This window comes from Salvia hispanica, chromosome 5 (assembly GCF_029641045.1).
Source record: "Salvia hispanica isolate PSC_SH4W2 chromosome 5, Shi_PSC_v1, whole genome shotgun sequence".
In the NCBI taxonomy this organism is placed as follows: domain Eukaryota; kingdom Viridiplantae; phylum Streptophyta; class Magnoliopsida; order Lamiales; family Lamiaceae; genus Salvia; species Salvia hispanica.
Window position 1 is genome coordinate 9,771,029 of NC_142696.1, and position 20,221 is coordinate 9,791,249.

A 20,221-nucleotide genomic window follows, 5' to 3' on the forward strand; every position below is an offset into this window, starting at 1 on the left:
GGCGAGAGCTTCGCGGTGATATGCTGTGGGTCCCGTAACTCCTTCCCGATCAAATGTTATACTCGTCTGGAGGGTGGGTGATCAGAACCTGCGCACGGGAGCGTACGCTATGAAAGAATAAAGTGCGGGGCTATTGATGGGTGCGATCATACCAGCACTAATGCACCGGATCCCATCAGAGCTCCGAAGTTAAGCGTGCTTGGGCGAGAGTAGTACTAGGATGGGTGACCCCCTGTTGCACCCCTTTTTTTGCGAGTGCGTTCATTTTTTTTTCCGTTCAGTTGGTCTTGATGTGGTCCGACACTCGATTAGTGGTTGTGGAGTACGAGGACAAAAAGTACGACAATCTCCACGAGCCGGTGACGAGCGGGTCCCACAATCTTAAACGTGCCGAAAAACAGTAGCTGCGAACTAAAAGTGTTCGAAATGGCTCGAAACGGCCTCTTTTTGCTTCCCAGAGTAGCCACGGGCTGTACCCGTAGCTCAGAACGTGGGGCTCGGCGAGAGCTTCGCGGTGATATGCTGTGGGTCCCGTAACTCCTTCCCGATCAAATGTTATACCCGTCTGGAGGGTGGGGGATCAGAACCTGCGCACGGGAGCGTACACTATGAAAGAATAAAGTGCGAGGCTATTGATGGGTGCGATCATACCAGCACTAATGCACCGGATCCCATCAGAACTCCGAAGTTAAGCGTGCTTGGGCGAGAGTAGTACTAGGATGGGAGACCCCCTGGGAAGTCCTTGTGTTGCACCCCTTTTTTTGCGAGTGCGTTCATTTTTTTTTTCCGTTCAGTTGGTCGTGATGTGGTCCGACACTCGATTAGCTGTTGTTGAGTACGAGGACAAAAAGTACGACAATCTCCACGAGCCGGTGACGAGCGGGTCCCACAATCTTAAACGTGCCGAAAAACAGTAGCTGCGAACTAAAAGTGTCCGAAATTGCTCGAAACGGCCTCTTTTTGCTTCCCGGAGTAGCCACGGGCTATACCCGTAGCTCAGCACGTGGGACTCGGCGAGAGCTTCGCGGTGATATGCTGTGGGTCCCGTAACTCCTTCCCGATCAAATGTTATACCCGTCTGGAGGGTGGGTGATCAGAACCTGCGCACGGGAGCGTACGCTATGAAAGAATAAAGTGCGGGGCTATTGATGGGTGCGATCATACCAGCACTAATGCACCGGATCCCATCAGAGCTCCGAAGTTAAGCGTGCTTGGGCGAGAGTAGTACTAGGATGGGTGACCCCCTGTTGCACCCCTTTTTTTGCGAGTGCGTTCATTTTTTTTTCCGTTCAGTTGGTCTTGATGTGGTCCGACACTCGATTAGTGGTTGTCGAGTACGAGGACAAAAAATACGACAATCTCCACGAGCAGGTGACGAGCGGGTCCCACAATCTTAAACGTGCCGAAAAACAGTAGCTGCGAACTAAAAGTGTTCGAAATGGCTCGAAACGGCCTCTTTTTGCTTCCCAGAGTAGCCACGGGCTGTACCCGTAGCTCAGAACGTGGGGCTCGGCGAGAGCTTCGCGGTGATATGCTGTGGGTCCCGTAACTCCTTCCCGATCAAAAGTTATACCCGTCTGGAGGGTGGGGGATCAGAACCTGCGCACGGGAGCGTACGCTATGAAAGAATAAAGTGCGAGGCTATTGATGGGTGCGATCATACCAGCACTAATGCACCGGATCCCATCAGAACTCCGAAGTTAAGCGTGCTTGGGCGAGAGTAGTACTAGGATGGGAGACCCCCTGGGAAGTCCTTGTGTTGCACCCCTTTTTTTGCGAGTGCGTTCATTTTTTTTTCCGTTCATTTGGTCGTGATGTGGTCCGACACTCGATTAGCTGTTGTCGAGTACGAGGACAAAAAGTACGACAATCTCCACGAGCCGGTGACGAGCGGGTCCCACAATCTTAAACGTGCCGAAAAACAGTAGCTGCGAACTAAAAGTGTTCGAAATGGCTCGAAACGGCCTGTTTTTGCTTCTCAGAGTAGCCACGGGCTGTACCCGTAGCTCAGAACGTGGGGCTCGGCGAGAGCTTCGCGGTGATATGCTGTGGGTCCCGTAACTCCTTCCCGATCAAAAGTTATACCCGTCTGGAGGGTGGGGGATCAGAACCTGCGCACGGGAGCATACGCTATGAAAGAATAAAGTGCGAGGCTATTGATGGGTGCGATCATACCAGCCCTAATGCACCGGATCCCATCAGAACTTCGAAGTTAAGCGTGCTTGGGCGAGAGTAGTACTAGGATGGGTGACCCCTTGGGAAGTCCTTGCGTTGCACCCCTTTTTTTGCGAGTGCGTTCATTTTTTTTTTCTGTTCAGTTGGTCTTGATGTGGTCCGACACTCGATTAGCTGTTGTCGAGTACGAGGACAAAAAGTACGACAATCTCCACGAGCCGGTGACGAGCGGGTCCCACAATCTTAAACGTGCCGAAAAACAGTAGCTCCGAACTAAAAGTGTTCGAAATGGCTCGAAACGGCCTCTTTTTGCTTCTCAGAGTAGCCACGGGCTGTACCCGTAGCTCAGAACGTGGGGCTCGGCGAGAGCTTTACGGTGATATGCTGTGGGTCCCGTAACTCCTTCCGGATCAAAAGTTATGCCTGTGTTAAGGGTGGGAGATCAGAACCTGCGCACGGGAGCGTATGCTATGAAAGAATAAAGTGCGAGGCTATTGATGGGTGCGATCATACCAGCACTAATGCACCGGATCCCATCAGAACTCCGAAGTTAAGCGTGCTTGGGCGAGAGTAGTACTAGGATGGGTGACCCCCTGTTGCACCCCTTTTTTTGCGAGTGCGTTCATTTTTTTTTCCGTTCAGTTGGTCTTGATGTGGTCCGACACTCGATTAGCTGTTGTCGAGTACGAGGACAAAAAGTACGACAATCTCCATGAGCCGGTGACGAGCGGGTCCCACAATCTTAAACGTGCCGAAAAACAGTAGCTGCGAACTAAAAGTGTTCGAAATGGCTCGAAACGGCCTGTTTTTGCTTCTCAGAGTAGCCACGGGCTGTACCCGTAGCTCAGAACGTGGGGCTCGGCGAGAGCTTCGCGGTGATATGCTGTGGGTCCCGTAACTCCTTCCCGATCAAAAGTTATACCCGTCTGGAGGGTGGGGGATCAGAACCTGCGCACGGGAGCGTACGCTATGAAAGAATAAAGTGCGAGGCTATTGATGGGTGCGATCATACCAGCCCTAATGCACCGGATCCCATCAGAACTCCGAAGTTAAGCGTGCTTGGGCGAGAGTAGTACTAGGATGGGTGACCGCCTGGGAAGTCCTTGCGTTGCACCCCTTTTTTTGCGAGTGCGTTCATTTTTTTTTTTCTGTTCAGTTGGTCTTGATGTGGTCCGACACTCGATTAGCTGTTGTCGAGTACGAGGACAAAAAGTACGACAATCTCCACGAGCCGGTGACGAGCGGGTCCCACAATCTTAAACGTGCCGAAAAACAGTAGCTGCGAACTAAAAGTGTTCGAAATGGCTCGAAACGGCCTGTTTTTGCTTCTCAGAGTAGCCACGGGCTGTACCCGTAGCTCAGAACGTGGGGCCCGGCGAGAGCTTCACGGTGATATGCTGTGGGTCCCGTAACTCCTTCCGGATCAAAAGTTATGCCTGTGTTAAGGGTGGGAGATCAGAACCTGCGCACGGGAGCGTATGCTATGAAAGAATAAAGTGCGAGGCTATTGATGGGTGCAATCATACCAGCACTAATGCACCGGATCCCATCAGAACTCCGAAGTTAAGCGTGCTTGGGCGAGAGTAGTACTAGGATGGGTGACCCCCTGTTGCACCCCTTTTTTTGCGAGTGCGTTCATTTTTTTTTCCGTTCAGTTGGTCTTGATGTGGTCCAACACTCGATTAGCTGTTGTCGAGTACAAGGACAAAAAGTACGACAATCTCCACGAGCCGGTGACGAGCGGGTCCCACAATCTTAAACGTGCCGAAAAACAGTAGCTGCGAACTAAACGTGTTCGAAATGGCTCGAAACGGCCTGTTTTTGCTTCTCAGAGTAGCCATGGGCTGTACCCGTAGCTCAGAATGTGGGGCCCGGCGAGAGCTTCACGGTGATATGCTGTGGGTCCCGTAACTCCTTCCCGATCAAAAGTTATGCCTGTGTTAAGGGTGGGAGATCAGAACCTGCGCACGGGAGCGTATGCTATGAAAGAATAAAGTGCGAGGCTATTGATGGGTGCGATCATACCAGCACTAATGCACCGGATCCCATCAGAACTCCGAAGTTAAGCGTGCTTGGGCGAGAGTAGTACTAGGATGGGTGACCCCCTGTTGCACCCCTTTTTTTGCGAGTGCGTTCATTTTTTTTTCCGTTCAGTTGGTCTTGATGTGGTCCGACATTCGATTAGCTGTTGTCGAGTACGAGGACAAAAAGTACGACAATCTCCACGAGCCGGTGACGAGCGGGTCCCACAATCTTAAACGTGCCGAAAAACAGTAGCTGCGAACTAAAAGTGTTCGAAATGGCTCGAAACGGCCTGTTTTTGCTTCTCAGAGTAGCCACGGGCTGTACCCGTAGCTCAGAACGTGGGGCTCGGCGAGAGCTTCGCGGTGATATGCTGTGGGTCCCGTAACTCCTTCCCGATCAAAAGTTATACCCGTCTGGAGGGTGGGGGATCAGAACCTGCGCACGGGAGCGTACGCTATGAAAGAATAAAGTGCGAGGCTATTGATGGGTGCGATCATACCAGCCCTAATGCACCGGATCCCATCAGAACTTCGAAGTTAAGCGTGCTTGGGCGAGAGTAGTACTAGGATGGGTGACCCCTTGGGAAGTCCTTGCGTTGCACCCCTTTTTTTGCGAGTGCGTTCATTTTTTTTTTCTGTTCAGTTGGTCTTTATGTGGTCCGACACTCGATTAGCTGTTGTCGAGTACGAGGACAAAAAGTACGACAATCTCCACGAGCCGGTGACGAGCGGGTCCCACAATCTTAAACGTGCCGAAAAACAGTAGCTGCGAACTAAAAGTGTTCGAAATGGCTCGAAACGGCCTCTTTTTGCTTCTCAGAGTAGCCACGGGCTGTACCCGTAGCTCAGAACGTGGGGCTCGGCGAGAGCTTTACGGTGATATGCTGTGGGTCCCGTAACTCCTTCCGGATCAAAAGTTATGCCTGTGTTAAGGGTGGGAGATCAGAACCTGCGCACGGGAGCGTATGCTATGAAAGAATAAAGTGCGAGGCTATTGATGGGTGCGATCATACCAGCACTAATGCACCGGATCCCATCAGAACTCCGAAGTTAAGCGTGCTTGGGCGAGAGTAGTACTAGGATGGGTGACCCCCTGTTGCACACCTTTTTTTGCGAGTGCGTTCATTTTTTTTTCCGTTCAATTGGTCTTGATGTGGTCCGACACTCGATTAGCTGTTGTCGAGTACGAGGACAAAAAGTACGACAATCTCCACGAGCCGGTGACGAGCGGGTCCCACAATCTTAAACGTGCCGAAAAACAGTAGCTGCGAACTAAAAGTGTTCGAAATGGCTCGAAACGGCCTGTTTTTGTTCTCAGAGTAGCCACGGGCTGTACCCGTAGCTCAGAACGTGGGGCTCGGCGAGAGCTTCGCGGTGATATGCTGTGGGTCCCGTAACTCCTTCCCGATCAAAAGTTATACCCGTCTGGAGGGTGGGGGATCAAAACCTGCGCACGGGAGCGTACGCTATGAAAGAATAAAGTGCGAGGCTATTGATGGGTGCGATCATACCAGCCCTAATGCACCGGATCCCATCAGAACTCCGAAGTTAAGCGTGCTTGGGCGAGAGTAGTACTAGGATGGGTGACCCCCTGGGAAGTCCTTGCGTTGCACCCCTTTTTTTGCGAGTGCGTTCATTTTTTTTTTCTGTTCAGTTGGTCTTGATGTGGTCCGACACTCGATTAGCTGTTGTCGAGTACGAGGACAAAAAGTACGACAATCTCCACGAGCCGGTGACGAGCGGGTCCCACAATCTTAAACGTGCCGAAAAACAGTAGCTGCGAACTAAAAGTGTTCGAAATGGCTCGAAACGGCCTGTTTTTGCTTCTCAGAGTAGCCACGGGCTGTACCCGTAGCTCAGAACGTGGGGCCCGGCGAGAGCTTCACGGTGATATGCTGTGGGTCCCGTAACTCCTTCCGGATCAAAAGTTATGCCTGTGTTAAGGGTGGGAGATCAGAACCTGCGCACGGGAGCGTATGCTATGAAAGAATAAAGTGCGAGGCTATTGATGGGTGCGATCATACCAGCACTAATGCACCGGATCCCATCAGAACTCCGAAGTTAAGCGTGCTTGGGCGAGAGTAGTACTAGGATGGGTGACCCCCTGTTGCACCCCTTTTTTTGCGAGTGCGTTCATTTTTTTTTCCGTTCAGTTGGTCTTGATGTGGTCCGACACTCGATTAGCTGTTGTCGAGTACGAGGACAAAAAGTACGACAATCTCCACGAGCCGGTGACGAGCGGGTCCCACAATCTTAAACGTGCCGAAAAACAGTAGCTGCGAACTAAACGTGTTCGAAATGGCTCGAAACGGCCTGTTTTTGCTTCTCAGAGTAGCCACGCGCTGTACCCGTAGCTCAGAATGTGGGGCCCGGCGAGAGCTTCACGGTGATATGCTGTGGGTCCCGTAACTCCTTCCGGATCAAAAGTTCTGCCTGTGTTAAGGGTGGGAGATCAGAACCTGCGCACGGGAGCGTATGCTATGAAAGAATAAAGTGCGAGGCTATTGATGGGTGCGATCATACCAGCACTAATGCACCGGATCCCATCAGAACTCCGAAGTTAAGCGTGCTTGGGCGAGAGTAGTACTAGGATGGGTGACCCCCTGTTGCACCCCTTTTTTTGCGAGTGCGTTCATTTTTTTTTCCGTTCAGTTGGTCTTGATGTGGTCCGACATTCGATTAGCTGTTGTCGAGTACGAGGACAAAAAGTACGACAATCTCCACGAGCCGGTGACGAGCGGGTCCCACAATCTTAAACGTGCCGAAAAACAGTAGCTGCGAACTAAAAGTGTTCGAAATGGCTCGAAACGGCCTGTTTTTGCTTCTCAGAGTAGCCACGGGCTGTACCCGTAGCTCAGAACGTGGGGCTCGGCGAGAGCTTCGCGGTGATATGCTGTGGGTCCCGTAACTCCTTCCCGATCAAAAGTTATACCCGTCTGGAGGGTGGGGGATCAGAACCTGCGCACGGGAGCGTACGCTATGAAAGAATAAAGTGCGAGGCTATTGATGGGTGCGATCATACCAGCCCTAATGCACCGGATCCCATCAGAACTTCGAAGTTAAGCGTGCTTGGGCGAGAGTAGTACTAGGATGGGTGACCCCCTGGGAAGTCCTTGTGTTGCACCCATTTTTTTGCGAGTGCGTTCATTTTTTTTTCCGTTCACTTGGTCTTGATGTGGTCCGACACTCGATTAGCTGTTGTCGAGTACGAGGACAAAAAGTACGACAAACTCCACGAGCCGGTGACGAGCGAGTCCCACAATCTTAAACGTGCCGAAAAACAGTAGCTGCGAACTAAAAGTGTTCGAAATTGCTCGAAACGGCCTCTTTTTGCTTCCCGGAGTAGCCACGGGCTATACCCGTAGCTCAGCACGTGGGACTCGGCAAGAGCTTCGCGGTGATATGCTGTGGGTCCCGTAACTCCTTCCCGATCAAAAGTTATACCCGTCTGGAGGGTGGGTGATCAGAACCTGCGCACGGGAGCGTACGCTATGAAAGAATAAAGTGCGGGGCTATTGATGGGTGCAATCATACCAGCACTAATGCACCGGATTCCATCAGAGCTCCGAAGTTAAGCGTGCTTGGGCGAGAGTAGTACTAGGATGGGTGACCCCCTGTTGCACCCCTTTTTTTGTGAGTGCGTTCATTTTTTTTTCCGTTCAGTTGGTCTTGATGTGGTCCGACACTCGATTAGTGGTTGTCGAGTACGAGGACAAAAAGTACGACAATCTCCACGAGCCGGTGACGAGCGGGTCCCACAATCTTAAACGTGCCGAAAAACAGTAGCTGCGAACTAAAAGTGTTCGAAATGGCTCGAAACGGCCTCTTTTTGCTTCCCAGTGTAGCCACGGGCTGTACCCGTAGCTCAGAACGTGGGGCTCGGCGAGAGCTTCGCGGTGATATGCTGTGGGTCCCGTAACTCCTTCCCGATCAAATGTTATACCCGTCTGGAGGGTGGGGGATCAGAACCTGCGCACGGGAGCGTACGCTATGAAAGAATAAAGTGCGAGGCTATTGATGGGTGCGATCATACCAGCCCTAATGCACCGGATCCCATCAGAACTTCGAAGTTAAGCGTGCTTGGGCGAGAGTAGTACTAGGATGGGTGACCCCCTGGGAAGTCCTTGTGTTGCACCCCTTTTTGTGCGAGTGCGTTCATTTTTTTTTCCGTTCACTTGGTCTTGATGTGGTCCGACACTCGATTAGCTGTTGTCGAGTACGAGGACAAAAAGTACGACAAACTCCACGAGCCGGTGACGAGCGAGTCCCACAATCTTAAACGTGCCGAAAAACAGTAGCTGCGAACTAAAAGTGTCCGAAATGGCTCGAAACGGCCTCTTTTTGCTTCCCGGAGTAGCCATGGGCTGTACACGTGGCTCAGAACGTGGGGCTCGGCGAGAGCTTCGCGGTGATATGTTGTGGGTCCCGTAACTCCTTCCGGATCAAAAGTTATGCCTGTGTGAAGGGTGGGGGATCAGAACCTGCGCACGGGAGCGTACGCTATGAAAGAATAAAGTGCGAGGCTATTGTTGGGTGCGATCATACCAGCACTAATGCACCGGATCCCATCAGAACTCCGAGGTTAAGCGTGCTTGGGCGAGAGTAGTGCTAGGATGGGTGACCCCCTGGGAAGTCCTTGTGTTGCACCCCTTTTTTTGCGAGTGCGTTCATTTTTTTTTTCCGTTCAGTTGGTCTTGATGTGGTCCGACACTCGATTAGCTGTTGTCGAGTACGAAGACAAAAAGTACGACAATCTCCACGAGCCGGTGACGAGCGGGTCCCACAATCTTAAACGTGCCGAAAAACAGTAGCTGCGAACTAAAAGTGTCCGAAATTGCTCGAAACGTCCTCTTTTTGCTTCCCGGAGTAGCCACGGGCTATACCCGTAGCTCAGCACGTGGGACTCGGCGAGAGCTTCGCGGTGATATGCTGTGGGTCCCGTAACTCCTTCCCGATCAAAAGTTATACCCGTCTGGAGGGTGGGTGATCAGAACCTGCGTACGGGAGCGTACGCTATGAAAGAATAAAGTGCGGGGCTATTGATGGGTGCGATCATACCAGCACTAATGCACCGGATCCCATCAGAGCTCCGAAGTTAAGCGTGCTTGGGCGAGAGTAGTACTAGGATGGGTGACCCCCTGTTGCACCCCTTTTTTTTGCGAGTGCGTTCATTTTTTTTTCCGTTCAGTTGGTCTTGATGTGGTCCGACACTCGAATAGCTGTTGTCGAGTACGAGGACAAAAAGTACGACAAACTCCACGAGCCGGTGACGAGCGAGTCCCACAATCTTAAACGTGCCGAAAAACAGTAGCTGCGAACTAAAAGTGTCCGAAATGGCTCGAAACGGCCTCTTTTTGCTTCCCGGAGTAGCCATGGGCTGTACACATGGCTCAGAACGTGGGGCTCGGCGAGAGCTTCGCGGTGATATGCTGTGGGTCCCGTAACTCCTTCCGGATCAAAAGTTATGCATGTGTGAAGGGTGGGGGATCAGAACCTGCGCACGGGAGCGTATGCTATGAAAGAATAAAGTGCGAGGCTATTGATGGGTGCGATCATACCAGCACTAATGCACCGGATCCCATCAGAACTTCGAAGTTAAGCGTGCTTGGGCGAGAGTAGTACTAGGATGGGTGACCCCCTGGGAAGTCCTTGTGTTGCACCCCTTTTTTTGCGAGTGCGTTCATTTTTTTTTTTCCGTTCAGTTGGTCTTGATGTGGTCCGACACTCGATTAACTGTTGTCGAGTACGAGGACAAAAAGTACGACAATCTCCACGAGCCGGTGACGAGCGGGTCCCACAATCTTAAACGTGCCGAAAAACAGTAGCTGCGAACTAAAAGTGTCCGAAATTGCTCGAAACGGCCTCTTTTTGCTTCCCGGAGTAGCCACGGGCTATACCCGTAGCTCAGCACGTGGGACTCGGCAAGAGCTTCGCGGTGATATGCTGTGGGTCCCGTAACTCCTTCCCGATCAAAAGTTATACCCGTCTGGAGGGTGGGTGATCAGAACCTGCGCACGGGAGCGTACGCTATGAAAGAATAAAGTGCGGGGCTATTAATGGGTGCAATCATACCAGCACTAATGCACCGGATCCCATCAGAGCTCCGAAGTTAAGCGTGCTTGGGCGAGAGTAGTACTAGGATGGGTGACCCCCTGTTGCACCCCTTTTTTTGCGAGTGCGTTCATTTTTTTTTCCGTTCAGTTGGTCTTGATGTGGTCCGACACTCGATTAGTGGTTGTCGAGTACGAGGACAAAAAGTACGACAATCTCCACGAGCCGGTGACGAGCGGGTCCCACAATCTTAAACGTGCCGAAAAACAGTAGCTGCGAACTAAAAGTGTTCGAAATGGCTCGAAACGGCCTCTTTTTGCTTCCCAGAGTAGCCACGGGCTGTACCCGTAGCTCAGAACGTGGGGCTCGGCGAGAGCTTCGCGGTGATATGCTGTGGGTCCCGTAACTCCTTCCCGATCAAAAGTTATACCCGTCTGGAGGGTGGGGGATCAGAACCTGCGCACGGGAGCGTACGCTATGAAAGAATAAAGTGCGAGGCTATTGATGGGTGCGATCATACTAGCCCTAATGCACCGGATCCCATCAGAACTTCGAAGTTAAGCGTGCTTGGGCGAGAGTAGTACTAGGATGGGTGACCCTCTGGGAAGTCCTTGTGTTGCACCCCTTTTTTTGCGAGTGCGTTCATTTTTTTTTCCGTTCACTTGGTCTTGATGTGGTCCGACACTCGATTAGCTGTTGTCGAGTACGAGGACAAAAAGTACGACAAACTCCACGAGCCGGTGACGAGCGAGTCCCACAATCTTAAACGTGCCGAAAAACAGTAGCTGCGAACTAAAAGTGTCCGAAATGGCTCGAAACGGCCTCTTTTTGCTTCCCGGAGTAGCCATGGGCTGTACACGTGGCTCAGAACGTGGGGCTCGGCTAGAGCTTCGCGGTGATATGCTGTGGGTCCCGTAACTCCTTCCGGATCAAAAGTTATGCCTGTGTGAAGGGTGGGGGATCAGAACCTGCGCACGGGAGCGTACGCTATGAAAGAATAAAGTGCGAGGCTATTGTTGGGTGCGATCATACCAGCACTAATGCACCGAATCCCATCAGAACTCCGAGGTTAAGCGTGCTTGGGCGAGAGTAGTGCTAGGATGGGTGACCCCCTGGGAAGTCCTTGTGTTGCACCCCTTTTTTTGTGAGTGCGTACATTTTTTTTTTCCGTTCAGTTGGTCTTGATGTGGTCCGACACTCGATTAGCTGTTGTCGAGTACGAGGACAAAAAGTACGACAATCTCCACGAGCCGGTGACGAGCGGGTCCCACAATCTTAAACGTGCCGAAAAACAGTAGCTGCGAACTAAAAGTGTCCGAAATTGCTCGAAACGGCCTCTTTTTGCTTCCCGGAGTAGCCACGGGCTATACCCGTAGCTCAGCACGTGGGACTCGGCAAGAGCTTCGCGGTGATATGCTGTGGGTCCCGTAACTCCTTCCCGATCAAAAGTTATACCCGTCTGGAGGGTGGGTGATCAGAACCTGCGCACGGGAGCGTACGCTATCAAAGAATAAAGTGCGGGGCTATTGATGGGTGCAATCATACCAGCACTAATGCACCGGATCCCATCAGAGCTCCGAAGTTAAGCGTGCTTGGGCGAGAGTAGTACTAGGATGGGTGACCCCCTGTTGCACCCCTTTTTTTGTGAGTGCGTTCATTTTTTTTTTCCGTTCAGTTGGTCTTGATGTGGTCCGACACTCGATTAGTGGTTGTCGAGTACGAGGACAAAAAGTACGACAATCTCCACGAGCCGGTGACGAGCGGGTCCCACAATCTTAAACGTGCCGAAAAACAGTAGCTGCAAACTAAAAGTGTTCGAAATGGCTCGAAACGGCCTCTTTTTGCTTCCCAGTGTAGCCACGGGCTGTACCCGTAGCTCAGAACGTGGGGCTCGGCGAGAGCTTCGCGGTGATATGCTGTGGGTCCCGTAACTCCTTCCCGATCAAAAGTTATACCCGTCTGGAGGGTGGGGGATCAGAACCTGCGCACGGGAGCGTACGCTATGAAAGAATAAAGTGCGAGGCTATTGATGGGTGCAATCATACCAGCACTAATGCACCGGATCCCATCAGAACTCCGAGGTTAAGCGTGCTTGGGCGAGAGTAGTGCTAGGATGGGTGACCCCCTGGGAAGTCCTTGTGTTGCACCCCTTTTTTTGCGAGTGCGTTCATTTTTTTTTTTCCGTTCAGTTGGTCTTGATGTGGTCCGACACTCGATTAACTGTTGTCGAGTACGAGGACAAAAAGTACGACAATCTCCACGAGCCGGTGACGAGCGGGTCCCACAATCTTAAACGTGCCGAAAAACAGTAGCTGCGAACTAAAAGTGTCCGAAATTGCTCGAAACGGCCTCTTTTTGCTTCCCGGAGTAGCCACGGGCTATACCCGTAGCTCAGCACGTGGGACTCGGCAAGAGCTTCGCGGTGATATGCTGTGGGTCCCGTAACTCCTTCCCGATCAAAAGTTATACCCGTCTGGAGGGTGGGTGATCAGAACCTGCGCACGGGAGCGTACGCTATGAAAGAATAAAGTGCGGGGCTATTAATGGGTGCAATCATACCAGCACTAATGCACCGGATCCCATCAGAGCTCCGAAGTTAAGCGTGCTTGGGCGAGAGTAGTACTAGGATGGGTGACCCCCTGTTGCACCCCTTTTTTTGCGAGTGCGTTCATTTTTTTTTCCGTTCAGTTGGTCTTGATGTGGTCCGACACTCGATTAGTGGTTGTCGAGTACGAGGACAAAAAGTACGACAATCTCCACGAGCCGGTGACGAGCGGGTCCCACAATCTTAAACGTGCCGAAAAACAGTAGCTGCGAACTAAAAGTGTTCGAAATGGCTCGAAACGGCCTCTTTTTGCTTCCCAGAGTAGCCACGGGCTGTACCCGTAGCTCAGAACGTGGGGCTCGGCGAGAGCTTCGCGGTGATATGCTGTGGGTCCCGTAACTCCTTCCCGATCAAAAGTTATACCCGTCTGGAGGGTGGGGGATCAGAACCTGCGCACGGGAGCGTACGCTATGAAAGAATAAAGTGCGAGGCTATTGATGGGTGCGATCATACTAGCCCTAATGCACCGGATCCCATCAGAACTTCGAAGTTAAGCGTGCTTGGGCGAGAGTAGTACTAGGATGGGTGACCCTCTGGGAAGTCCTTGTGTTGCACCCCTTTTTTTGCGAGTGCGTTCATTTTTTTTTCCGTTCACTTGGTCTTGATGTGGTCCGACACTCGATTAGCTGTTGTCGAGTACGAGGACAAAAAGTACGACAAACTCCACGAGCCGGTGACGAGCGAGTCCCACAATCTTAAACGTGCCGAAAAACAGTAGCTGCGAACTAAAAGTGTCCGAAATGGCTCGAAACGGCCTCTTTTTGCTTCCCGGAGTAGCCATGGGCTATACACGTGGCTCAGAACGTGGGGCTCGGCTAGAGCTTCGCGGTGATATGCTGTGGGTCCCGTAACTCCTTCCGGATCAAAAGTTATGCCTGTGTGAAGGGTGGGGGATCAGAACCTGCGCACGGGAGCGTACGCTATGAAAGAATAAAGTGCGAGGCTATTGTTGGGTGCGATCATACCAGCACTAATGCACCGGATCCCATCAGAACTCCGAGGTTAAGCGTGCTTGGGCGAGAGTAGTGCTAGGATGGGTGACCCCCTGGGAAGTCCTTGTGTTGCACCCCTTTTTTTGTGAGTGCGTACATTTTTTTTTTCCGTTCAGTTGGTCTTGATGTGGTCCGACACTCGATTAGCTGTTGTCGAGTACGAGGACAAAAAGTACGACAATCTCCACGAGCCGGTGACGAGCGGGTCCCACAATCTTAAACGTGCCGAAAAACAGTAGCTGCGAACTAAAAGTGTCCGAAATTGCTCGAAACGGCCTCTTTTTGCTTCCCGGAGTAGCCACGGGCTATACCCGTAGCTCAGCACGTGGGACTCGGCAAGAGCTTCGCGGTGATATGCTGTGGGTCCCGTAACTCCTTCCCGATCAAAAGTTATACCCGTCTGGAGGGTGGGTGATCAGAACCTGCGCACGGGAGCGTACGCTATCAAAGAATAAAGTGCGGGGCTATTGATGGGTGCAATCATACCAGCACTAATGCACCGGATCCCATCAGAGCTCCGAAGTTAAGCGTGCTTGGGCGAGAGTAGTACTAGGATGGGTGACCCCCTGTTGCACCCCTTTTTTTGTGAGTGCGTTCATTTTTTTTTTCCGTTCAGTTGGTCTTGATGTGGTCCGACACTCGATTAGTGGTTGTCGAGTACGAGGACAAAAAGTACGACAATCTCCACGAGCCGGTGACGAGCGGGTCCCACAATCTTAAACGTGCCGAAAAACAGTAGCTGCGAACTAAAAGTGTCCGAAATTGCTCGAAACGGCCTCTTTTTGCTTCCCGGAGTAGCCACGGGCTATACCCGTAGCTCAGCACGTGGGACTCGGCAAGAGCTTCGCGGTGATATGCTGTGGGTCCCGTAACTCCTTCCCGATCAAAAGTTATACCCGTCTGGAGGGTGGGTGATCAGAACCTGCGCACGGGAGCGTACGCTATCAAAGAATAAAGTGCGGGGCTATTGATGGGTGCAATCATACCAGCACTAATGCACCGGATCCCATCAGAGCTCCGAAGTTAAGCGTGCTTGGGCGAGAGTAGTACTAGGATGGGTGACCCCCTGTTGCACCCCTTTTTTTGTGAGTGCGTTCATTTTTTTTTTCCGTTCAGTTGGTCTTGATGTGGTCCGACACTCGATTAGTGGTTGTCGAGTACGAGGACAAAAAGTACGACAATCTCCACGAGCCGGTGACGAGCGGGTCCCACAATCTTAAACGTGCCGAAAAACAGTAGCTGCAAACTAAAAGTGTTCGAAATGGCTCGAAACGGCCTCTTTTTGCTTCCCAGTGTAGCCACGGGCTGTACCCGTAGCTCAGAACGTGGGGCTCGGCGAGAGCTTCGCGGTGATATGCTGTGGGTCCCGTAACTCCTTCCCGATCAAAAGTTATACCCGTCTGGAGGGTGGGGGATCAGAACCTGCGCACGGGAGCGTACGCTATGAAAGAATAAAGTGCGAGGCTATTGATGGGTGCAATCATACCAGCACTAATGCACCGGATCCCATCAGAACTCCGAGGTTAAGCGTGCTTGGGCGAGAGTAGTGCTAGGATGGGTGACCCCCTGGGAAGTCCTTGTGTTGCACCCCTTTTTTTGCGAGTGCGTTCATTTTTTTTTTTCCGTTCAGTTGGTCTTGATGTGGTCCGACACTCGATTAACTGTTGTCGAGTACGAGGACAAAAAGTACGACAATCTCCACGAGCCGGTGACGAGCGGGTCCCACAATCTTAAACGTGCCGAAAAACAGTAGCTGCGAACTAAAAGTGTCCGAAATTGCTCGAAACGGCCTCTTTTTGCTTCCCGGAGTAGCCACGGGCTATACCCGTAGCTCAGCACGTGGGACTCGGCAAGAGCTTCGCGGTGATATGCTGTGGGTCCCGTAACTCCTTCCCGATCAAAAGTTATACCCGTCTGGAGGGTGGGTGATCAGAACCTGCGCACGGGAGCGTACGCTATGAAAGAATAAAGTGCGGGGCTATTAATGGGTGCAATCATACCAGCACTAATGCACCGGATCCCATCAGAGCTCCGAAGTTAAGCGTGCTTGGGCGAGAGTAGTACTAGGATGGGTGACCCCCTGTTGCACCCCTTTTTTTGCGAGTGCGTTCATTTTTTTTTCCGTTCAGTTGGTCTTGATGTGGTCCGACACTCGATTAGTGGTTGTCGAGTACGAGGACAAAAAGTACGACAATCTCCACGAGCCGGTGACGAGCGGGTCCCACAATCTTAAACGTGCCGAAAAACAGTAGCTGCGAACTAAAAGTGTTCGAAATGGCTCGAAACGGCCTCTTTTTGCTTCCCAGAGTAGCCACGGGCTGTACCCGTAGCTCAGAACGTGGGGCTCGGCGAGAGCTTCGCGGTGATATGCTGTGGGTCCCGTAACTCCTTCCCGATCAAAAGTTATACCCGTCTGGAGGGTGGGGGATCAGAACCTGCGCACGGGAGCGTACGCTATGAAAGAATAAAGTGCGAGGCTATTGATGGGTGCGATCATACTAGCCCTAATGCACCGGATCCCATCAGAACTTCGAAGTTAAGCGTGCTTGGGCGAGAGTAGTACTAGGATGGGTGACCCTCTGGGAAGTCCTTGTGTTGCACCCCTTTTTTTGCGAGTGCGTTCATTTTTTTTTCCGTTCACTTGGTCTTGATGTGGTCCGACACTCGATTAGCTGTTGTCGAGTACGAGGACAAAAAGTACGACAAACTCCACGAGCCGGTGACGAGCGAGTCCCACAATCTTAAACGTGCCGAAAAACAGTAGCTGCGAACTAAAAGTGTCCGAAATGGCTCGAAACGGCCTCTTTTTGCTTCCCGGAGTAGCCATGGGCTGTACACGTGGCTCAGAACGTGGGGCTCGGCTAGAGCTTCGCGGTGATATGCTGTGGGTCCCGTAACTCCTTCCGGATCAAAAGTTATGCCTGTGTGAAGGGTGGGGGATCAGAACCTGCGCACGGGAGCGTACGCTATGAAAGAATAAAGTGCGAGGCTATTGTTGGGTGCGATCATACCAGCACTAATGCACCGGATCCCATCAGAACTCCGAGGTTAAGCGTGCTTGGGCGAGAGTAGTGCTAGGATGGGTGACCCCCTGGGAAGTCCTTGTGTTGCACCCCTTTTTTTGTGAGTGCGTACATTTTTTTTTTCCGTTCAGTTGGTCTTGATGTGGTCCGACACTCGATTAGCTGTTGTCGAGTACGAGGACAAAAAGTACGACAATCTCCACGAGCCGGTGACGAGCGGGTCCCACAATCTTAAACGTGCCGAAAAACAGTAGCTGCGAACTAAAAGTGTCCGAAATTGCTCGAAACGGCCTCTTTTTGCTTCCCGGAGTAGCCACGGGCTATACCCGTAGCTCAGCACGTGGGACTCGGCAAGAGCTTCGCGGTGATATGCTGTGGGTCCCGTAACTCCTTCCCGATCAAAAGTTATACCCGTCTGGAGGGTGGGTGATCAGAACCTGCGCACGGGAGCGTACGCTATCAAAGAATAAAGTGCGGGGCTATTGATGGGTGCAATCATACCAGCACTAATGCACCGGATCCCATCAGAGCTCCGAAGTTAAGCGTGCTTGGGCGAGAGTAGTACTAGGATGGGTGACCCCCTGTTGCACCCCTTTTTTTGTGAGTGCGTTCATTTTTTTTTTCCGTTCAGTTGGTCTTGATGTGGTCCGACACTCGATTAGTGGTTGTCGAGTACGAGGACAAAAAGTACGACAATCTCCACGAGCCGGTGACGAGCGGGTCCCACAATCTTAAACGTGCCGAAAAACAGTAGCTGCAAACTAAAAGTGTTCGAAATGGCTCGAAACGGCCTCTTTTTGCTTCCCAGTGTAGCCACGGGCTGTACCCGTAGCTCAGAACGTGGGGCTCGGCGAGAGCTTCGCGGTGATATGCTGTGGGTCCCGTAACTCCTTCCCGATCAAAAGTTATACCCGTCTGGAGGGTGGGGGATCAGAACCTGCGCACGGGAGCGTACGCTATGAAAGAATAAAGTGCGAGGCTATTGATGGGTGCGATCATACCAGCCCTAATGCACCGGATCCCATCAGAACTTCGAAGTTAAGCGTGCTTGGGCGAGAGTAGTACTAGGATGGGTGACCCCCTGGGAAGTCCTTGTGTTGCACCCCTTTTTGTGCGAGTGCGTTCATTTTTTTTTCCGTTCACTTGGTCTTGATGTGGTCCGACACTCTATTAGCTGTTGTCGAGTACGAGGACAAAAAGTACGACAAACTCCACGAGCCGGTGACGAGCGAGTCCCACAATCTTAAACGTGCCGAAAAACAGTAGCTGCGAACTAAAAGTGTCCGAAATGGCTCGAAACGGCCTCTTTTTGCTTCCCGGAGTAGCCATGGGCTGTACACGTGGCTCAGAACGTGGGGCTCGGCGAGAGCTTCGCGGTGATATGCTGTGGGTCCCGTAACTCCTTCCGGATCAAAAGTTATGCCTGTGTGAAGGGTGGGGGATCAGAACCTGCGCACGGGAGCGTACGCTATGAAAGAATAAAGTGCGAGGCTATTGTTGGGTGCGATCATACCAGCACTAATGCACCGGATCCCATCAGAACTCCGAGGTTAAGCGTGCTTGGGCGAGAGTAGTGCTAGGATGGGTGACCCCCTGGGAAGTCCTTGTGTTGCACCCCTTTTTTTGCGAGTGCGTTCATTTTTTTTTTCCGTTCAGTTGGTCTTGATGTGGTCCGACACTCGATTAGCTGTTGTCGAGTACGAAGACAAAAAGTACGACAATCTCCACGAGCCGGTGACGAGCGGGTCCCACAATCTTAAACGTGCCGAAAAACAGTAGCTGCGAACTAAAAGTGTCCGAAATTGCTCGAAACGTCCTCTTTTTGCTTCCCGGAGTAGCCACGGGCTATACCCGTAGCTCAGCACGTGGGACTCGGCGAGAGCTTCGCGGTGATATGCTGTGGGTCCCGTAACTCCTTCCCGATCAAAAGTTATACCCGTCTGGAGGGTGGGTGATCAGAACCTGCGTACGGGAGCGTACGCTATGAAAGAATAAAGTGCGGGGCTATTGATGGGTGCGATCATACCAGCACTAATGCACCGGATCCCATCAGAGCTCCGAAGTTAAGCGTGCTTGGGCGAGAGTAGTACTAGGATGGGTGACCCCCTGTTGCACCCCTTTTTTTTGCGAGTGCGTTCATTTTTTTTCCGTTCAGTTGGTCTTGATGTGGTCCGACACTCGAATAGCTGTTGTCGAGTACGAGGACAAAAAGTACGACAAACTCCACGAGCCGGTGACGAGCGAGTCCCACAATCTTAAACGTGCCGAAAAACAGTAGCTGCGAACTAAAAGTGTCCGAAATGGCTCGAAACGGCCTCTTTTTGCTTCCCGGAGTAGCCATGGGCTGTACACGTGGCTCAGAACGTGGGGCTCGGCGAGAGCTTCGCGGTGATATGCTGTGGGTCCCGTAACTCCTTCCGGATCAAAAGTTATGCATGTGTGAAGGGTGGGGGATCAGAACCTGCGCACGGGAGCGTATGCTATGAAAGAATAAAGTGCGAGGCTATTGATGGGTGCGATCATACCAGCACTAATGCACCGGATCCCATCAGAACTACGAAGTTAAGCGTGCTTGGGCGAGAGTAGTACTAGGATGGGTGACCCCCTGGGAAGTCCTTGTGTTGCACCCCTTTTTTTGCGAGTGCGTTCATTTTTTTTTTTCCGTTCAGTTGGTCTTGATGTGGTCCGACACTCGATTAACTGTTGTCGAGTACGAGGACAAAAAATACGACAATCTCCACGAGCCGGTGACGAGCGGGTCCCACAATCTTAAACGTGCCGAAAAGCAGTAGCTGCGAACTAAAAGTGTCCGAAATTGCTCGAAACGGCCTCTTTTTGCTTCCCGGAGTAGCCACGGGCTAAACCCGTAGCTCAGCACGTGGGACTCGGCAAGAGCTTCGCGGTGATATGCTGTGGGTCCCGTAACTCCATCCCGATCAAAAGTTATACCCGTCTGGAGGGTGGGTGATCAGAACCTGCGCACGGGAGCGTACGCTATGAAAGAATAAAGTGCGGGGCTATTAATGAGTGCAATCATACCAGCACTAATGCACCGGATCCCATCAGAGCTCCGAAGTTAAGCGTGCTTGGGCGAGAGTAGTACTAGGATGGGTGACCCCCTGTTGCACCCCTTTTTTTGCGAGTGCGTTCATTTTTTTTTCCGTTCAGTTGGTCTTAAATTGGTCCGACACTCGATTAGTGGTTGTCGAGTACGAGGACAAAAAGTACGACAATCTCCACGAGCCGGTGACGAGCGGGTCCCACAATCTTAAACGTGCCGAAAAACAGTAGCTGCGAACTAAAAGTGTTCGAAATGGCTCGAAACGGCCTCTTTTTGCTTCCCAGAGTAGC

At 51.9% G+C, this 20,221-nt stretch overlaps 20 non-coding genes and 20 pseudogenes across 20 annotated transcripts; all 40 read left to right on the plus strand.

Moving 5' to 3' along the window:
- The first annotated feature begins 138 nt into the window (after window positions 1–138).
- Window positions 139–244, plus strand: LOC148924845 (5S ribosomal RNA; annotated as a pseudogene).
- Window positions 245–637: 393 nt separating this feature from the next.
- LOC148924846 (5S ribosomal RNA) lies at window positions 638–756 on the plus strand. The gene has a single exon (XR_016131641.1). It is a non-coding gene; the product is annotated as a 5S ribosomal RNA (ribosomal RNA).
- A 394-nt stretch (window positions 757–1,150) lies between these two features.
- LOC148924847 (5S ribosomal RNA) lies at window positions 1,151–1,256 on the plus strand (annotated as a pseudogene).
- A 393-nt stretch (window positions 1,257–1,649) lies between these two features.
- LOC148924848 (5S ribosomal RNA) lies at window positions 1,650–1,768 on the plus strand. The gene has a single exon (XR_016131652.1). It is a non-coding gene; the product is annotated as a 5S ribosomal RNA (ribosomal RNA).
- A 393-nt stretch (window positions 1,769–2,161) lies between these two features.
- On the plus strand, window positions 2,162–2,280 carry LOC148924849 (5S ribosomal RNA). The gene has a single exon (XR_016131577.1). It is a non-coding gene; the product is annotated as a 5S ribosomal RNA (ribosomal RNA).
- Window positions 2,281–2,674: 394 nt separating this feature from the next.
- Window positions 2,675–2,780, plus strand: LOC148924850 (5S ribosomal RNA; annotated as a pseudogene).
- Window positions 2,781–3,173: 393 nt separating this feature from the next.
- Window positions 3,174–3,292, plus strand: LOC148924851 (5S ribosomal RNA). Its single transcript, XR_016131215.1, has one exon. It is a non-coding gene; the product is annotated as a 5S ribosomal RNA (ribosomal RNA).
- A 395-nt stretch (window positions 3,293–3,687) lies between these two features.
- On the plus strand, window positions 3,688–3,793 carry LOC148924852 (5S ribosomal RNA; annotated as a pseudogene).
- A 393-nt stretch (window positions 3,794–4,186) lies between these two features.
- Window positions 4,187–4,292, plus strand: LOC148924853 (5S ribosomal RNA; annotated as a pseudogene).
- A 393-nt stretch (window positions 4,293–4,685) lies between these two features.
- On the plus strand, window positions 4,686–4,804 carry LOC148924854 (5S ribosomal RNA). Its single transcript, XR_016131578.1, has one exon. It is a non-coding gene; the product is annotated as a 5S ribosomal RNA (ribosomal RNA).
- Window positions 4,805–5,198: 394 nt separating this feature from the next.
- Window positions 5,199–5,318, plus strand: LOC148924855 (5S ribosomal RNA; annotated as a pseudogene).
- Window positions 5,319–5,696: 378 nt separating this feature from the next.
- On the plus strand, window positions 5,697–5,815 carry LOC148924856 (5S ribosomal RNA). The gene has a single exon (XR_016131207.1). It is a non-coding gene; the product is annotated as a 5S ribosomal RNA (ribosomal RNA).
- A 394-nt stretch (window positions 5,816–6,209) lies between these two features.
- On the plus strand, window positions 6,210–6,315 carry LOC148924857 (5S ribosomal RNA; annotated as a pseudogene).
- A 393-nt stretch (window positions 6,316–6,708) lies between these two features.
- LOC148924858 (5S ribosomal RNA) lies at window positions 6,709–6,814 on the plus strand (annotated as a pseudogene).
- Window positions 6,815–7,207: 393 nt separating this feature from the next.
- On the plus strand, window positions 7,208–7,326 carry LOC148924859 (5S ribosomal RNA). Its single transcript, XR_016131448.1, has one exon. It is a non-coding gene; the product is annotated as a 5S ribosomal RNA (ribosomal RNA).
- Window positions 7,327–7,719: 393 nt separating this feature from the next.
- LOC148924860 (5S ribosomal RNA) lies at window positions 7,720–7,825 on the plus strand (annotated as a pseudogene).
- Window positions 7,826–8,218: 393 nt separating this feature from the next.
- Window positions 8,219–8,337, plus strand: LOC148924861 (5S ribosomal RNA). Its single transcript, XR_016131382.1, has one exon. It is a non-coding gene; the product is annotated as a 5S ribosomal RNA (ribosomal RNA).
- Window positions 8,338–8,730: 393 nt separating this feature from the next.
- Window positions 8,731–8,849, plus strand: LOC148924862 (5S ribosomal RNA). Its single transcript, XR_016131394.1, has one exon. It is a non-coding gene; the product is annotated as a 5S ribosomal RNA (ribosomal RNA).
- Window positions 8,850–9,243: 394 nt separating this feature from the next.
- Window positions 9,244–9,349, plus strand: LOC148924863 (5S ribosomal RNA; annotated as a pseudogene).
- Window positions 9,350–9,743: 394 nt separating this feature from the next.
- Window positions 9,744–9,862, plus strand: LOC148924864 (5S ribosomal RNA). The gene has a single exon (XR_016132195.1). It is a non-coding gene; the product is annotated as a 5S ribosomal RNA (ribosomal RNA).
- Window positions 9,863–10,257: 395 nt separating this feature from the next.
- Window positions 10,258–10,363, plus strand: LOC148924865 (5S ribosomal RNA; annotated as a pseudogene).
- A 393-nt stretch (window positions 10,364–10,756) lies between these two features.
- On the plus strand, window positions 10,757–10,875 carry LOC148924866 (5S ribosomal RNA). The gene has a single exon (XR_016131646.1). It is a non-coding gene; the product is annotated as a 5S ribosomal RNA (ribosomal RNA).
- A 393-nt stretch (window positions 10,876–11,268) lies between these two features.
- On the plus strand, window positions 11,269–11,387 carry LOC148924867 (5S ribosomal RNA; annotated as a pseudogene).
- A 394-nt stretch (window positions 11,388–11,781) lies between these two features.
- Window positions 11,782–11,887, plus strand: LOC148924868 (5S ribosomal RNA; annotated as a pseudogene).
- A 394-nt stretch (window positions 11,888–12,281) lies between these two features.
- LOC148924869 (5S ribosomal RNA) lies at window positions 12,282–12,400 on the plus strand. The gene has a single exon (XR_016131457.1). It is a non-coding gene; the product is annotated as a 5S ribosomal RNA (ribosomal RNA).
- A 395-nt stretch (window positions 12,401–12,795) lies between these two features.
- Window positions 12,796–12,901, plus strand: LOC148924870 (5S ribosomal RNA; annotated as a pseudogene).
- Window positions 12,902–13,294: 393 nt separating this feature from the next.
- Window positions 13,295–13,413, plus strand: LOC148924871 (5S ribosomal RNA). Its single transcript, XR_016131647.1, has one exon. It is a non-coding gene; the product is annotated as a 5S ribosomal RNA (ribosomal RNA).
- A 393-nt stretch (window positions 13,414–13,806) lies between these two features.
- LOC148924872 (5S ribosomal RNA) lies at window positions 13,807–13,925 on the plus strand. Its single transcript, XR_016131395.1, has one exon. It is a non-coding gene; the product is annotated as a 5S ribosomal RNA (ribosomal RNA).
- A 394-nt stretch (window positions 13,926–14,319) lies between these two features.
- On the plus strand, window positions 14,320–14,425 carry LOC148924873 (5S ribosomal RNA; annotated as a pseudogene).
- A 394-nt stretch (window positions 14,426–14,819) lies between these two features.
- On the plus strand, window positions 14,820–14,925 carry LOC148924874 (5S ribosomal RNA; annotated as a pseudogene).
- Window positions 14,926–15,319: 394 nt separating this feature from the next.
- Window positions 15,320–15,438, plus strand: LOC148924875 (5S ribosomal RNA). The gene has a single exon (XR_016131458.1). It is a non-coding gene; the product is annotated as a 5S ribosomal RNA (ribosomal RNA).
- Window positions 15,439–15,833: 395 nt separating this feature from the next.
- On the plus strand, window positions 15,834–15,939 carry LOC148924876 (5S ribosomal RNA; annotated as a pseudogene).
- A 393-nt stretch (window positions 15,940–16,332) lies between these two features.
- LOC148924877 (5S ribosomal RNA) lies at window positions 16,333–16,451 on the plus strand. The gene has a single exon (XR_016131648.1). It is a non-coding gene; the product is annotated as a 5S ribosomal RNA (ribosomal RNA).
- Window positions 16,452–16,844: 393 nt separating this feature from the next.
- LOC148924878 (5S ribosomal RNA) lies at window positions 16,845–16,963 on the plus strand. The gene has a single exon (XR_016131396.1). It is a non-coding gene; the product is annotated as a 5S ribosomal RNA (ribosomal RNA).
- Window positions 16,964–17,357: 394 nt separating this feature from the next.
- LOC148924879 (5S ribosomal RNA) lies at window positions 17,358–17,463 on the plus strand (annotated as a pseudogene).
- Window positions 17,464–17,857: 394 nt separating this feature from the next.
- LOC148924880 (5S ribosomal RNA) lies at window positions 17,858–17,976 on the plus strand. The gene has a single exon (XR_016131383.1). It is a non-coding gene; the product is annotated as a 5S ribosomal RNA (ribosomal RNA).
- Window positions 17,977–18,369: 393 nt separating this feature from the next.
- LOC148924881 (5S ribosomal RNA) lies at window positions 18,370–18,488 on the plus strand. Its single transcript, XR_016131398.1, has one exon. It is a non-coding gene; the product is annotated as a 5S ribosomal RNA (ribosomal RNA).
- A 394-nt stretch (window positions 18,489–18,882) lies between these two features.
- Window positions 18,883–18,988, plus strand: LOC148924882 (5S ribosomal RNA; annotated as a pseudogene).
- A 393-nt stretch (window positions 18,989–19,381) lies between these two features.
- LOC148924883 (5S ribosomal RNA) lies at window positions 19,382–19,500 on the plus strand. Its single transcript, XR_016131238.1, has one exon. It is a non-coding gene; the product is annotated as a 5S ribosomal RNA (ribosomal RNA).
- A 395-nt stretch (window positions 19,501–19,895) lies between these two features.
- LOC148924884 (5S ribosomal RNA) lies at window positions 19,896–20,015 on the plus strand (annotated as a pseudogene).
- The last annotated feature ends 206 nt before the right edge of the window (window positions 20,016–20,221 follow it).